Source organism: Carlito syrichta, unplaced genomic scaffold (genome assembly GCF_000164805.1).
Source record: "Carlito syrichta isolate Samal-C Ts95f unplaced genomic scaffold, Tarsius_syrichta-2.0.1 Scaffold314879, whole genome shotgun sequence".
Taxonomy (NCBI): domain Eukaryota; kingdom Metazoa; phylum Chordata; class Mammalia; order Primates; family Tarsiidae; genus Carlito; species Carlito syrichta.
This window is the reverse complement of record NW_007258975.1, coordinates 133,339-147,797: the sequence shown is the minus strand read 5'-3', so window position 1 is coordinate 147,797 and position 14,459 is coordinate 133,339. Positions and strand designations below refer to the sequence as shown.

At 36.5% G+C, this 14,459-nt stretch overlaps 1 protein-coding gene and 1 pseudogene across 1 annotated transcript in view; one reads left to right on the top strand and one right to left on the bottom strand.

The window, feature by feature from the left end:
* Positions 1–14,459, top strand: part of PRDM5 (PR/SET domain 5) — a gene marked incomplete at its 3' end in the record, with an annotated part of 194,276 nt that overhangs the window by 58,214 nt on the left and 121,603 nt on the right. The window lies entirely within an intron of this gene.
* LOC103274790 lies at positions 616–1,105 on the bottom strand (annotated as a pseudogene).

The window sequence follows — 14,459 nt, the reverse complement described above, 5'->3', positions numbered from 1 at the left end:
TAGAAGTACCCAAAATTACGTTTGACCAACTACTTGACACCCCGTGGCCTAGAAAAGTTGACACATTAAAATTAACCATCACAGGTGGGAACCATGTTTTATTGAATTCTGTTCCCCCATATCCTGGTATACCACTACACAGAACATTAGGCTCTAATGCAAAATATACATTGAATTTAGGTGATTCTCAATAGGATTAAGGCAAGAAGAGAAAAAGATTAATGTTTGTAGGGCCCTATAATTAAACGACCAAAAGAATAGGAAACGGATAAGCCTCCTGGATCTTTTTTTTTTTTCCTTTTTAAAAATCTTTGTTTCAGACTTTATTCCCAGTCTTCTTCATCTTAATTAGCTGGGAAGAATGAGTTGTGCATAAGCAAAAATGGAAAAGAGCTGCAGTGTCCAAGGGACTTGGACTTAAAAATATTAGTGATCTAGATTTTATCAGATCCATAAACAAAACAATTTTTTTTTTCAATCAGTATTTTTTATTATGGTTTTGTGGGGTACAGTTAAGGGTTAGGTGAACAAAACAATTTTAAAAAGCAGTCATAATATAAAATAGCAACTCCCAGCAACATTTTTCAAGTTATCTTCTTCAGAAGTTGACTTACTTCAGTTTGCCACATTCTTGGAAGCCTCATCAAAATTCTCCACAAGATCTGGAACTTCATCCTCCACCCCCTCCCTCTCCCTCCTTCTTCCCCTCCCCCTCCCCAGTTGGAAGTGGTGCTTTTCCATCCACAGACTGTATGGGCAGAGCTTCAGCCAATCCCCTAGTCAGACTGCACCAAGCTGGTTTAAGATGCCGGATAGCATTTCTGTCAGCTGCTTTGTCTCAGCATGGCTTGTAATCATGGAAGTAATCACTACCAGAGGTGCCTAAACTTAGAGTTGTTAAAGTGGATAACTGTTCCTTGGTTTGTAATCATGTTCACCTCTTCAATACCAGAGATATTGTTTCCCCCTAATTTCTTTAAGGAGAATTGGAGTTTTTTTTAATCATCTGCTATAGCTGCTCTATGAACCACCATTTTCTGTAAGTAGTTCCCTTTCCACCAGTGCACACTTGTGCCTGCAGTTTGCCAAGTTTTTCCTGGTTCATGATAGTTTCTTTTATCTTTTCAGAGCAGAAGAGAGGCCATGTGGGGACTAGGGTTGGTGCTTAGGGAGTCTCGACTGGACCAGCTGAGATTGGGTGCACACACTTGGGAGTTTCCTGGATCTTAAACTGCAGAAGAAGTAAAGCTACAGTTGGCAGCAGGAAGAGGGGAAGAAAAGAATAAGGAACTAACTATATTTGATTATCTACTGTATTCTAGAAGCTTCATATACATGCTGTCATATGTTTGTAGAAATTCTGATAGTTTAATAATTTGTTGAGGATTTGCTGATTTCATGCAATTCTCAGTATAAAATCAATAGTGGCAAGAGGGAAAGTGTGCAGAATTAAATTTTAAGGTAACCAGAAAACACAGTAATCTAGAATGTTCTGTTTCCTAATGTTATCATCTAACACATTTTTTCAGTACAAATAAGTATTAGAAAATCAGTGTGACTACTGTCTCTTTTTGTGTAGGTACATGAGAGAGGGCTCTTATTAAACAGCTGAGGTAGAAGAGAAAATAGGATCTTTGGCAGTTGAAGATATTCAAGCTACTTTTCAAATTATTTATGACATGCATTGTTCCAATCACAAATTTAAACACTTTTTTTTTTTTTTAAACATGTAGGCTTTTTTTTTCCCCAAGTACGAGGAGGGGCCCAAGAAAACTCAGAATTTATTTATTAAAAATTGTGTATTTTTTCTTACATGTTTAAACTTCAGTCACCTTCAAAGCACTCTCCATTTGATGGACTACACATAGCAAGATGCTTTTTCCACTGCTCAAAAGTTTTTGAACCTGTCAATTTTAGTGCCTTTTAGTGCTTCTGCTGTTTTTTGTTTCGCCTCTTCCACTTCAGTAGAACATTTCCTTTTAAGAAAATTTTTATCCAAGGAAACAAAAACTGTTGCTTGAGACAAGATGGGGAGAATAGGGAAGGGGGGGGTCATGCTGCTTTTGTTTGAAAACTTCCGAACACTCAGCACTGTTTGAGCAGATAGACTTGTAAACCACTCATCATAAAGGGGCAAACATGTTGAAAGACTCTCCAGAAAAAAAAAAAAAAAAAAGAAAAATTCACTGAAGCTGAACACAGCCTCTCACAACAATTCTAGCTGATACACTGATGCTGATAGGTTACTAGAACACTTACCTAGAGGGGGAAGCCTATACTACAAGAGGCCTGCTCTCCAAAAAAATAATTGGATGTTTTTGGTCCCCCCTCTTATTTTTATATTTTTTCATGGCTTCCTGAGGCAACCTCATTTCACATATATGTGAGATAAAGTTATATCATCATTTTAATTTACAGATTCAGTTTAATTGTTTCTTTGTAAATGTTACTATTATCAAAATTGCCTGTAGAACCATACATTTACTTTAAGCCAATCTATTTTTGTAGGTTCTCTATTATTGTGTATGTAGATAGTTATTATACTATATATATTTTCTTTTTATGCTTAAATAATGATGTTAAGCTTTCCACAAATTCCTTTAGTTTGAGAAATTTCTTTCCATTGCCTATTATTTCTGTAGAATCAGTAGCTCTCTTCTTTCGCCTAAAGTTTCAAGTTGTTATGTGCTTGGCTTGGAGTTTTGTCCCAGGTTCCCTCAATAATCCTTGTTTAAGGATACCCTTACCTGTGTATTTTGCTATATAATGATCCTTTTAGTTAGTGAAAAACTATGTCAACGTGTTTATCTTGATCTTTTACTATCTGCATTTGCTGCTACTGTACTATGCACCATATCCTATCACGTTGTGGACATGTACATTTCTCTTGTTTTTGGTAATCACGTTTTCTAAGACTTATACAATTTTTGTGTTCATTTGATGCATTCAAAGAAGTACTCTTCTTCCTCTAGGTCAACTGTGTTTTATTCCTTTAAAGAGAGTAGGAATCTACAGAAAATGACCCCTGGAACTTTGGTACTCTGAGAAATTATTAATTACTTAGAAAGGGGGAGATGGTAGGGATGGAAATAGAATATGACTCATATAACTAGAGACTCTGTGAAATTTCACTCTTGAATTTGTTTAGAATCTAAGTCTGTTCAGTCGGAGCCCACTGTGAGAAGCTTTTGGTGCAGAAGCAATGATAGTGGCTTTAATTTCTTTAACTCTGTTTTGCACTTTCTTAATGGGAATTGAGTGCATGGTTACCATGTTTTTTGTCATAGAACACAAAAGGAATCTTTGCTAGCTCCCTTGAGGTAACATCTATTTTATATGAACAGTAGCTGGAGTAGCATATTACTGAAGTTCAGAATCACATCTGAACTAGGGGCAAAGTGCATAATAGTTGCGTTACATGATGTCAGCCTTCTAATTGGTTGAGGTGCTCTCCTGAGGATTGCATTCCAGAAACATTGAGTTGGTAAGAGAAGATCATAATGTTTCCTGCATAACATTATGAATCACTTACATTCAAATTGCATCTGAAATTTGGGGTATTCAGGAAATTTTTTATTTGAGCTGTATGCCCCAGGAGTGAAGTAAATGAGAAACATTTGTGGCTATGTGGCTTGCTTGGTGGAAAACGTCAATACTTGATCCAACTTTTTTGGACAAGGGATTATGAAGTTGAGGTCTGTTTTGGCAGAGGATTGGAAGTTTTTCTTGGGGACTCGATTATATTTCTAGTTTTGCAGTTTATTTGATTTTGGAAAATTTGCTTTGGATATGATTATTTAAGTATCTAAATTGTCAAGGAAGGATCTAGTAAGCAAACAATTCTTCCCACATGCTCACTTTTCAGAATGGTCATGTGAACTGTATGCTCAGACTTCTGAAGAGTTTCCAGCTATTACTAAAATATTCTAAATATTAAATATATGGCTTAAAATGAACCAAAGCATTCTTAAGCTCCATAATAAATGTGTGATTCTTATTAAATGTTAATTTTCTTGCACCATAGGAAAAATGTATATGTGATCTTGGACTGGTGCTACAGCTCATGCCTGTAATTCCAGCACTTTGGGAGGTGGAGGCGAGAGGATTGCCTGAGCCCAGGGTTCAAGATGATCCTGGGCAACTTGGCAAGACCTTGTCTCTACAATAAATCAAAAAGTTAACTGAACATGGTGGCATGTGCCTGTAGTTCCAACTACTTGGAAGGCTGAGGCGGAAGGATTGCCTGAGCCCACTGGGCTGAGGCTATGGTGGCTATGAGTGTGTCACTGCACTCTACCCTGGGCGACAGTGTGAGATTCCTACTAAAAAAAAAAAAAAAAAATTTTTTTTAATTACTTAGTGTTTCTGATCTTTTGATAGAAAACTGTTTGTTAAAATACAGCATTATGCCATTTTACTCTAAACTTTGAATTCTTTGAAAATTTTAGAGATAGAGTTTTTAAAAATTTAAAAATTATTTTTATTATTTTATGTCTCATGTTCATATATATATCTCATGCTCTTAAGGGCACGTTTCCGGATATGTCTTCCCTGGGAATGTTTGTCATATATTATCAACTTAAGTGAAAGGTTGCTTGGTGTTCTAAGAAGAAGGAGCATATAAAAAAGCATTTGGGTTCTGGTCCACAACATGAGGTGTGTCAGGATATGGAGATGGGCCAAAATGAGTTGAGAGGGCACTCTGATCTGAGATATCAGCATGACTCTGCTCCAATTCTGATGTAACTTTAGATTTCCTATTACCAGGGAAGTTATTTTATCACAGATTACTGGGTCTCTTTTCTCTGCTTTGCTTGAGGATGGACAGTCTATTCTGGGATCTTCTCTGACAACACATGAACTTTCAGTATGGCAGGGCTGGAAGTTCAAATGTGGGTCTTTAAAAAGAGAGGCAGCTTTGGTGCTTTAATTTAAAGCACAGGTAGGACTTTCTCCACTGTCACCAAGCTACCAATATCCTCAATCTTATCAAATAGAGTTGATGAAAAATTCAAATAGCAGCAGTGCTAGCTAAGCAACTAAGCAACCAACAAAAAGAAATATCAGAAGAGTTTGTCACTTATACAAAAAATTATAAAGACTTTCTTCTAGTTCTCTTTCTTTTTTATTTATGTTTTTAAATTTATTAATTTTAAAGCTATTTATATTATGTATTCCTTGATTTTTAAATTTTAATGTATTATTATTTTTATTTTTATTGAGGCAAGATCTTGGTATGTTGCTCAGACTGATCTTGAACTCCTATCCTCAAGTGATCCTCTTGCCTCAGCTTTGCAAAATGCTGGGATTACAGACCTGAGTCATTGCACCCAGACCCTTGATCTTTTAAGTTCCCAAACTGTCCTTAGTTCAGTACAGGCATTGCACTTCCTTCTTCATGTTAAGGTGCCTAGGCAACATCTGTCTTTGTCTCTTTTTCCTTTTGTCTCCTTTCTCCTCATTTTAGCTTCTAGCTAATGTGTTAAAAATGTGATGAAGTTACCATTTAGATATCTTGAAATTAATAATATATCATAGTAAAATTTCAGAATCAGAGCATGTCCATTGGGTGTGGAGGAGAATTTTGATTAGATGGGACCTTCTGTGCCTCTCATCCTGGAAACCCTAGAGGTGATTTCTTCTTTCACCTTCATTTAAGATAAACCCTGATTTCCATTGTCTGTATCTCACCCACCACTAAAATAGAATGTATGGTTGCTCTTTTACTAATATGAGAGTTCTATGAATCACTCCTATTAGAGCATGACTTTTGAGTTGTTTTTCAGAATGACTTTCATCTAACCTATCTTATCTGTATCTGTTTGTGATTGTATCAGTTACCTACTGCTGTGTAACAAATGCACCCCTACTATGACAGCTTGAAACAACAAACATGCATATTTCATACAGTTTCTAAGAGTTAGGAATTTCAGAGCAGCTTAGCTGGATAGTTCTCGGATTCTAATTCAAAAACTTACAAGGGGTTGCAGCCCAGCAATTGGCCACAGCAGACTTGATTGAAATCTCTGAAGACTTGCCCAGGGCTGGAGATTCTATTTCCAAGGTCATTCACATTGCTGTTGAAAGGAGACTTCAGTTCTTCATCATTTGAGCCTCTCTGTAAGGCTGCTCAGGACATGGCAGCTTGCTTCTTCCAGAGCAAGAAAAACAGAGCAGAGACAGAGAGACAGACAGGGGGAGAGAGAGAGAGAGAGAGAAAGGGAGAGTGCATGCCCGAAAATCTTTAATAAACTAATCTTGGAAATAGCAGCCAATAACACCATTTCTGTTGAATGTTGAATTCTATTAGCTACCTGGGCCAAACCTGGAATAATTCAGCAAGGGACTATGGGGAGGATGTGAATACCAGGGAGTGAGGTGTCATTGGGGGCCATCTTTGAGGTTGGGAACCACAATGATCAGTGGGGAAAACTTGCTTTATGAAAGGATGGGGTAAGGTTAGCATGAATGAAAAAGGCAGTCACTTGATATAGAATCAGAAGAAATGCAAAACCCAGCCCAATCTGGACAATATTAAGAAAGGCAGTTTTAAGCAGTAGAATGAGCATGAGCTTTGCTGTTCAAAGGACTTGAAGTAGAGTCCTGGCTGTGACCTTTGCTGACTGAGTAGGTTACCTGACTCTTTCAACCCACAGTTACAGAGCATCTGCTGTGTGCAGGCCTTATGAGCACTGAGGATATTATTACTAGAAAGATAATTTAGCTCTTGCCTTTACAGAAGTCAAAATAATCTTGAAACTTTGTTCTTCTTCCAGAATTGATTGTAATAATACCTACCACATTGGCACTTTGTGAGGATTAAATTAAATGAGTTTACACATGCAAAAAAACCTGACCTCCACACAAGCATACCTTGGAGTTATTGTGGTTCTGTTCATAGTAAAGCAAGTCACGCAAATTTTTTGGTTTCCCAGTACATATAAAAGGTGTGTTTACACTATACTATAGTTTATTAACTGTGCAATAGTTTTTTATCTAAAAATGTACATACCTAATTAAAAATAAATTATTGTGGCAGAAGACAGCAGAAACTCTTGCTGTTGTCCTGCCCATTGTGCCCTTCACAATGCATCTTTCTTTTCTTTATTAATAAATCTATCTTTCTTTATTAAAAAAATACTTTATTACTACAGAGTGCTAATAATCATCTGATCCTTCAGCAAGTTGAAATATTTTTGCTGGTGGAAGTTCTTGCCTCGAGGTTGATAACTGATGACTGATCAGGGTGGTGGTTGGGGAGGCTCTGGCAATTTCTTAAAATAACACAAAATGAGGTTTGTTGCATCGATTGACTCTTTCACAGAATATTTCTCTGTAGCATGTGATGCTGTTTGATAGCATTTTACCCCAGTAGAATTTCTTTAAAAATTTGAGTCAAACCCTGCTACTACTACTATATCGATGAAGTTTTTGTAATCTTCTAAATCTTTATTATTTCAGTGATGTTCACAGCATCTTTACCAGGTCGATTCCACTGCAAGAAACCACTTTCTCTGCTCATCTGTAAGACGTAACACCTCATTCGTTTCAATTGTATCATAAGGCTGCAACAATACTTCTTCAGGACCCACGTCTAGTTTTCGTGCTGTTTCCACCACAGCTGCAGTTACTTCCTCCACTAAAGTCCTGAAACCCCAAAGTCATTCAGAGGAATCAACGTCTTCTAAACTCCTGTTAATATTATTTTGCCCTCCTCCCATGAATCACAAGTGTTCTTACTGGCATCAGGAATGGTGTATATTTTCTAGAAAGTTTTCAGTTTACTCTGCCCAGATCCATCAGAGGAAACACAATGTATGGCAGCCATAGCCTTCTTAAATGGAGTTCACAAGTGATAAGACTTGAAAGTCAAAATTACTCTTTGATACATGGATCACAGAATGGATGTGTATCAATAAAATACTGTTGTATTAGCAGGCATGCAAACAATATTGATCTCTTTGTACCTCTTCATCAGAGCTCATGGTGCCTCGTGAATTGTCAATAAGCAGTAATATTTTGAAAGGAGTACTTTTTCTGAGAAGTAGGTCTTAACAGTGAGCTTAAAATATTCAGGAAACCAGATGTGCTGTCATCCAGGCTTTGTTGTTTCATTTATAGAGTGCAGGCAGAGTAAACTTAGTATCATTTATAAGGGTGCTAGGATTTTGGGAATGGTAAATGATCATTGTTTTCAATTTAACATTACTAGCTGCATTAACAAGAGAGCGAACCTCTCCTTTGAAGCTTTACAACCAGGAATGTAGCTGTGAAAGTTCTAGATGACATCTTCCAGTAGAAGGCTGTTTCATCTACGTTGAATATCTATGGTTTAGTATAGCCACCTTCATCAATTATCTTAGAGCTTTTGGATAACTTGCATCTTTTACATCAGCACTTGCTGCTTCACCTTGCTTTTGTATATTACAGAAACAGATTATTTCCTTAAACTTAATGAACCAACCTCTACTAACTTCATACATTTCTTCTGCAGTTTTCTTTCCTCTCTCAGCCTTCATAGAATTGAAGAGGTTAGGATCTTTCTCAGGATTATGCTTTGGCTTAAGGCAATATTGGGACTGGTTTGATCTTCTGTCCAAATCACTCAAACTTTACTCATGTTAGCAATAAGGCTTTTTCATTTTCTTATTGTTCATATGTTCACTGGAGTAGCACTTTTAATTTTCTTCAAGAACTTTACATTTGCATTCATACCTTCACTAACTGGTGCAAGAGGCCTAACTTTCAGCCTGTCTCAGCTTTTGACATGACTTCCTCACTAAACTTAATCATTTCTGTCCTTTGAGTTAAAGTAAGAGACTTGCATCTCTTCCTTTCACTTGAACACCTATAGACCATTGTAGGGTTATTAATTAGCCTAATTTCAAAGTCATTGTGTCTTAGGAAATAGGAAGGCCTGAGAAGAGGGAGAGAGAGGTGGGCCATTCAGAACACATGACATTTATCGATTAAGTTTGCCATCTTCTGTGGGTGCAATTTATGGTGCTCCCCAGTTACAGTAGTGATATCAAAGATCACCGATCACAGATCCCATGACAGATATAGTAATTATGAAAAATTCTGAAATATTTTGAGAATCACCAAAAAGTGATGCAGGGCCATGAACTGAGCACATGATTGTTGGAAAAATAGCTCTAAGAGACTTGCTTGATGCAGGGTTGCCACAAACCTTCAATTTGTAAAAAAAAAAAAAAAAAAAACATTATCTTTGGAGTTTGTTAAGGCAAAATGCTATAGAACAAGATATACATGTACATGCTGATATATGTTAGTTAGTATCTTCAGTATCACTACCCCTTCCAGATGTGTAGTTTGTGTCTGTATTTTTTTTCCTGTATATGAAACAGAGTAAAATCTGTTTTATTTCTTATAAAGCCTTCCCAAGGTATGTAATGTAATTCTGTGCATGTAGAAGACTTTGCAGTAAATCTCCACCACTCAAAGGACAACCTGCTTTGTGGAGTGGCTTAATCCTAATGAGCTTCTCCCATTGTGGCCACAGAAACCTGTGCTCCGTCTGCCAGTTTCCTTTGTGATTTGGTGCAGAGAAGCATCCTCTTGGGCCACTTGAGTACTATTTACTCTGATACTATACTTGCTGTCACTGTATGGTTTGTCTGCTCTTCTTTAGAAAGATAAGCAAGACTTTATAGACACAAAAGCTGCACTATGAGGAAATATGTCTTATTGTGCTGTGTGATTGACTGACTTGGCAACCAGAGAACTAGGATTAAGATTGTTATGATTATTTGTTTTAAGCTACTTTTTGGCTTTTTTAAATAAAACAGTTTTGTGCAGGCTGAATGTTTTTTTAAAAAAGCATTTGCATTCTGCCTGCTCTCAGGTATTTTTTCAGGATGGGTAATACTGGTAGATGGTGTCCCTAGAAATCATGGCCTTAAAAGGTTCCTATGCTTTCCTTATTTTCATAACCCAGCAAAGCCTACCCCTGTGGCATTAATCAAAAGGAGGCTAGAGGGTTCAAGAATGTTTATTTCCTAAGTGATTTGGAGTCTTCAGTAACAGGATTGAAAGAATGAAGTAGAACTGCAAATAAATATTCTGTGAAATTGTTCTTTTGGAGGAAAAGTGGCAAATCCTACATTTCAAATTTAAATTAAATTATATTTAATACTTAACCTAAAACTTTTAAAATTTAAAAAATATTAAAAATGACTAATTTAAAATATTTTCAGAATTCCCAGAATAGAAACTTAAACTACCTACAATATCTATGGCCTCACTTAGACAAACTATTTTATGTATGCATGTATTTAACATATATTTCCTTCTATCACTTGACTGAGTTTCTCAAGAACAGTATCCGTGTTGTTATGTTTACTTTCCTAGTGTCTGTTTTGTCTAGTGGGGACTCAGAAAGTATTTGTTGAACCAATTTCCTTTGCTGGTTTTTTTGCCTCTTTCCCGATGTGGTACCCCTAGTTGCATGCGCCTTGTCAATTGGGAAAAGGTTTGCCTCTGTTTCCTTTATAGTAACAGAAAGCAAATGCATCCACTTGAACTCTAGCCTACAATGTATATGCATGAGTATACACTTGTATGTGTGTATGCATTTCAGTCTACTGTTAAGTTGTTTTATCTCTTAGCCAGACTGCTGTTGAGCCAACAGTACCTCATTGTTAATGTCAAAAGTCTTTTTACAGATATAACCGCAGACAAGCAGAACCTCTAAAAACTGGGGTGTAGAATAATGAAACAACTATATACTATAATAATGAAGGTTAATGGGAAAGGAGGTGGTGTTTGCTGTGAGGTAGTAGGATGCTTTCAAGTCAGGAAGAGGGAGAAATTTGTTAAAGGATACAAAATTACAGCTAGATAGGAGGACTAGGTGTGAGTGGTTTACAACATTGTGGGATGACTATAGTTAACAATAACATATAATTTTAAATAGCTAGAAGGAGGATATTGAATGTTCCTAACACAAGTAAATGATAAATGCTTGAGATGATAGATATATGCTAATTACCTTCTTCTGATCGCTATGCAAAACATATATCGCAGCATCACTATGTACTCCATGAATATATATAGTTATTCGGTATCAATCAAAGCTAAGTAAATAAAAAGCTTTCTCTTATATCTCCTTCCCATCAAAAAAAGAAAAGAAAAGAAAAGAAAAAGGAAACCTGGGAAAGGACAAGGGAAGATTACTCACTGAGTTGTAGGCTCTTGACCCTGGCACTTTATCTTCTGAAGAAGGTACAGAGTCCAAATGGAAGAGGAGCTAAGATTTGAGTACAAGCTTTCCTTTTACTTAGAAATTTGTTTACCGGAAGTCCAGGAAGTAGTTAAATAAATCATTATGATGGTTGATTTATGCCAAAACTATGCATACTATCTTATTATTATACTTAATTAAATGGATAATCATTTGACTAATGTGCCTTTGATTCCTTAAGTTGGTATTTAATGTTCATGTTATTTAATTCATCTCAGTGGACAGAGATTAAAACAACATTTTCTGGTTTCTTTTCCTGTATTTAATTGAGTCCTTTGAGATATGGCTGTGTACACTTTATGGTGGTTTACACATGTCTGTTTTATTAGTTTTGGAGACAGAAGACAGGAACAAAAAGGGGCATGATCCTTCTTGCTGAGAGTTAACCACACTCTTCTCCAAGCAATAGAATGTAAACTCAACTAGACTTTTGAGAGTTTTTCCTCAGTGACTTAATTCCATGCCCATGTCCATTTCTGGACTTTAGAATGTGACATGCTTTATGAAACCTGTGTTTTACTTTATCAGATTTAAAGTGCTCATTATCAAGTATTTGTATCTTATATTAAGCTTCTGTATGTATAGTCTGCTTTTTTAAATTATAAAGATGTGGGGTACAATTCAGGGTTAGGTATACAAACGTTGATTATGCAGGTACCCTTGTTGATGAGGTATTCCCCTCCTTTCCCTAACAGTTTCCCACTACTGCGATCCCTTTCTTATAGTATTATAATTGTTCAAAGTCTGCTTATGAGTGAGAACATATGGCATACTGTTCTTTGTTTCTGTGATAGATCTCTGAGTATGATCAACTCAGCAACCAACATATGCGTGCAGGTCTCTTTTTTGTAGAATGATTTGAGTTCCTCCGGGTATATTCCCAATAGGGGAATTGCTGGGTCATATGGAAGGTCAATTTCTAGTTCTTTCAGAAATTGCCACACTGTCTTCCAAAAGGTTGTACTAGTTTGCATTCCCACCAGCAATGTAGAAGCGTTCCTTTTTCTCCATATCCTCACCAGCATCTGTTGTTGTTTGTTTTATTAATGATGGCCATTCTTACTGGGGTTAGGTGGTGTCTCAGTGTGGTTTTGATTTGCATTTCTCTGATGATGCGTGAGGCTAAGCACTTTTTCATGTGTCTGTTGGCTGCCCATATATCTTCTTTTGAGAAGTGTCTGTTCTTGTCTTTTGCCCACTTTTTAATAGGGCTGTTTGTTTTTTTCCTTTCTGTGCATTTGAGTTCCTTGTAGATCCTAGATGTTAGATCTTTGTCAGAAATACAGTTGGCAAATATTTTTTCCCATTCTGTGGGCTGTCGCCTTGCTCTATTGATGGTTTCTTTGCTTTGCAGAAGCTTGTTGGTTTGATGAGGTCCCACTTGTCTATCTTATTTCTTAAGAAATTGGCCTTCAGGATTCTGAATAGGAATTGTTCCAATTTTCATAAGGGTGTCTCCTGTGTTTTCTAAGATTTTTATAATTTGAGGTCTTACATTTAGGTCTTTGATCCATTTAGAATTAATTTTTGTGTATGGTAGTAGTAGGGGTTCTGTTTCAATCTTCTGCATGTGATCAGTCAGTTCTCCCAGCACCATTTACTGAATAGATCCTTCTCTCCCCAGTGGTTGTTGTTTGAGGCTTTGTCAAAGATGAGTTGGTTGAGAAATTGAGGCTTTGCTTCCAAGATCTCTATCCTGTCCCATTGCTTTAGTGCCTGTTCTTGTACCAATACCAGACTGTTTTGATTACTGTAGGCTTATAGCAAAGTTTGAAGTCTGGAAGTGTGATACCTCCTGCTTTGTTTCTTTTGTTAAGATTGTTTTGGCTATTTGTGGTCATTTATGTTTCCATATGAATTTCTGTATTGTCATTTCCAGGTCTGAGAAAAATGATGTTGGTAACTTAATGGGTATTACGTTGAATCTGTAGATTGCCTTTGGTAGGATGGACATTTTAACAATGTTGATTCTTCCTATTCATGAGCTTGGAATATTTTTCCATTTGTTTGTGTTTTCCTGGATTTCTTTGTGCAGTGTTTTATAGTTCTCATTGTAAATGTCTTTCATTTCTCTGGTTAGGAATATGCCGAGGTATTTCTTTCTTTCTTTTTTTGGTGGCTGTTGTAAGTGGGATTGTGCTTTTAATTTGGGTCTCTGCCTGCTTGTTGTTGGTGTGTAGGAGGAATGCAACTGTCTTTTGCACATTTATTTTGAAAGCAGGTTTTTGACAGATTCTCTAGGATTTTCAAGGTATCATATCATCAGCAAAGACTTCCTCTTTTCCTATTTGGATACCCCAGATTTCCTTCTCTTGTCTACTTCCCTGAGCTAGGAATTCCAACATTATGTTGAACAAAAGGGGTGAGAGTGGGTAGCCTTGTCTGGCAGCCAATTTTTAGGGGAAATGTTTTTGCATCTATGTTCATAGGGATATTGGCCTGTATTTCTCTTTTTTTTCTGTTGGATCTTTACCCGGTTTGGTTATTAGTGTGATGTTAGATTCGTAAAATGATTTGAGGAGAATTCCATCTTTCTCAATGGCCTGGAATACATTCAAAAGGATTGGTATCAGTTCCTCCTTTTACATTTTGCAGAATTCAGCTGGAAAGCCATTTGGTCCAGGGCTTTTTTTGTAGGTAGTTTTTGTATGACAGAGTCAATTTCCTGGGTTGTTATTGGTCTATTTAGTATCTCAATGTTTTCTTGTTTCAACTTGGGGAGGTTGTGTGATGTCAGAAAGTCCTCTATTTCATTTAGGTTATCAAGTTTGTTTCCATATAGGTGTACATAGTAATCTTTGATAATCTTTTGTATTTCTTCGGGGTCAGTTTTGATTTGATCTTTTGTATTTCTGATTGTGTTTATTTGGGCTTTATCACTCTTTTTCTTGGACATTTTGGCTAGGGGTCCATCAATCTTGTTAATTCTTTCAAAGAACCAGCTTCTTGTTTTGTTGATGTTTTCCTATGATATTTTTGTCTTCTGTGTCCCATATTTGGGCTCTTATTTTGATGATTTGGATTCTTCTGCTAAAGTTGGGGTTTTGGTATCTTCTCTTTCCAACTCTCTTAGGTGATTTGTTAGGCTCTCCACTTGTGATTTTTCCATTTTCTTGATGTGTGCTCATAGACATATAAATTCCCATCTTAAAACTGATTTCATGGCATCCAGAGGTTTTTTTTTTTTTTTTTTTTT